The sequence below is a fragment of the Pteropus alecto genome, unplaced genomic scaffold, assembly GCF_000325575.1.
Source record: "Pteropus alecto unplaced genomic scaffold, ASM32557v1 scaffold81, whole genome shotgun sequence".
Lineage (NCBI taxonomy): Eukaryota > Metazoa > Chordata > Mammalia > Chiroptera > Pteropodidae > Pteropus > Pteropus alecto.
In genome coordinates this window covers 5,274,014-5,276,513 of record NW_006433378.1, presented here as the reverse complement: position 1 = coordinate 5,276,513, position 2,500 = coordinate 5,274,014, and the positions used below count along the sequence as shown (strand labels likewise).

Here is a 2,500-nt window from a genome sequence, read left to right as displayed (position 1 = left end):
TCTCACTTATAGCACTACATTTATAAAACTTCGATTGAATATAACAGTTTGAAATTTAATTTAACCTAAAATCTGTATTCAAAAGATAGTTTTTAAATTACATTTTCCCAATATAAAAGAATAAATAAAGCTCTAAATATAGTTTTTGCTACATGGATTAATGATCTTAGCCATATTTTCCACTTACTGCTGGCTCTAATATCTGTTAGGAATAACTATTAAGATTTTAATCTTTGGTTTGACCCCATTAAAGCAGAATATAAATTTAAACTTTATTATTTGAAAAATATTAAATAAAATAAAGTTATCTCCTGCAGAATATATTGTCACTCATTCTTGGAGTGCCTGGAATGAATTTTTTGAAACTCTAAAGGTCCTTAAAACTAATCAAACCCAACTCTGTCAGCTGACTAGGAAACTGCAGCCCAGGTCACAAATTAGATCATTACTAAGCTAGAACTAGAATCCAGTTCTCTTGATTTTTAGATTGTTCTCTTTCAACTCTGCGGAGAATAGCTTGAATGAAACTAGTAAGGTAGGGGAGGAACAGATGATTCGTAGCCTTATAAGCCATGTTAATTTTAGGGTTTTGCATTTTTTTCTCAAGTGGAAAACCATAGTAGGGCATGGCATGATTAGAATTCATTCTTAGAAAATTTATCTGCCTGTAGTGAGAAGAGCGGGTTTGGTGGTGATGGTAAAGATTGTGGTGGCAGTGGCGATAAGATATTCATAAAACAAGTTTTAGAAAGATTAGTAAAATTATTACAGTAATTAAAGTGAAAGATGATGATGGGCTAGGGCAGTAGCAGTAAAAATGGGGAGAAGTGAATAGATTAAAATATATGATTTGTTAGAGCTAGAATTGATTAAATCCAGAATTGATGATTGTGGGAAGGTCAAGTAATGATAGAAACGGAATAATTGGCACCGGAGAATTTGAGATAATAGAATATTCTTAAAGAAACTGTAAAATGAATGTCAAAATTATTTGAGAAGAAAATAAGGCATAGAAATTGTAATGTAAGAACAGAATAGGCTGAAACATGTATAGGCAGATTATTGGTTCCAGATTTGAAAACTCTTTTACTTGTGCAACAGACCTTAACATCATGAATCACGGATGGCAGGGTCGATAGGTCATTTCACAAAATTTTTTAAACAGAAAAATTCAAAAGGTAAATTACTAAAAAAATACAACTGGGTTTTCGCTGTGTGGTTCAGATATTATTAAACGTTTTCCACCACCTATTCATTCCCAGTCTCAGAATAGAAGAAGCGTTTCTGATAGTGTATGTGTGTAGGTGGGGGTGGGGGGTAATCAGAAATTGGTTTTATCAGTTTCATAAAGATTTTAAAATTTCCATTCAAGAAATATCAAAAAGCAAATTGCAAGAATAGTCAGTCACGAGAGCGTTGAAGGAGGAGAAAGAGGAAGGGTGAGCATTTGTCCCACCAGATAATGAGATTCTGTATAAAAGCTATAGAAATTAAAATGGTGTCATCAGTAGAAAGGAATAGAGAGTCTAGAATCATCCCCGCATGTATACAAGAACTTTCTATTACATATAAATGAGGGAAGGATGGGTTTTGTTAATAATAGTAGTAAAATAATTGATTATTAATATGGAAAGTTTAGAAAGCTTAAATGTAAAAAAATTAAAGTAAGACTTTTGGAAGAAAATGGAGATTAGATTTGCAATCTGAGGGTAGGGGAGGATTTCTTAAATAAGACAAAATATTTAAGAATATAAATTTAAAAATTAGACACTTCTGATAAAAGGTCCAATAAACAGAGTCGAAAGATTTGCCACATACTGGGAAAATATAGTTGTAATGTATATAACTGACAAATGATTAATATCTAGAAGATATAAAGTAGCTTTTCAAATCCTACAAAGCAATAAGAAAAACAGTCTTATAGTAAAATAGGCTAAGGATAGAGGCAGTTCTAAAGAGAGTAATCATAGTGGCCAGTTTTTGAAGGCATATTCAGTCGCTCTAGCTCACAGAACTGCATATATATAATGTCATCTCAGACCAACAGGATTGTCAAAAATTAAGGAGTCCATCTACAGCCATGCTACCCTGAACAAGCCCGATCCCGGAAGCTAAGCAGGGTCAGGCCTGGTTAGTACTTGGATGGGAGACCACTTAGGAAGACCAGGTGCTATAGGCATAAAAAATAAAAAAAATGAGGGATCGTAAGATGACAAGGTCCTTGCAATCTGTGAGGTCAACCAAGGCTGCCCTCGCCTTAGAAAAAATATTTAAAAAAATAAAATTAGTATAGTCACTTCTGCTTTCTTTTGATTTGTATTGGCATGGTAAATTTTTTTCTATCCATTTACTTTTAATCTATATATGTCTCTATATTTACAGTAGGTTTCTTATAGACAACATATTGTTGAGTCTTGTTTTTTGATCCACCCTGACAATCTCTGTCTTGTAATTGGAACATTTACGCCAATGATACTCCAAGTGATTATTGATATAGTTG

At 32.9% G+C, this 2,500-nt stretch overlaps 1 protein-coding gene and 1 pseudogene across 1 annotated transcript in view; both read left to right on the top strand.

The window, feature by feature from the left end:
- Positions 1–2,500, top strand: part of RSRC1 (arginine and serine rich coiled-coil 1) — a 369,031-nt gene that overhangs the window by 259,170 nt on the left and 107,361 nt on the right. The window lies entirely within an intron of this gene.
- On the top strand, positions 2,071–2,179 carry LOC112476898 (annotated as a pseudogene).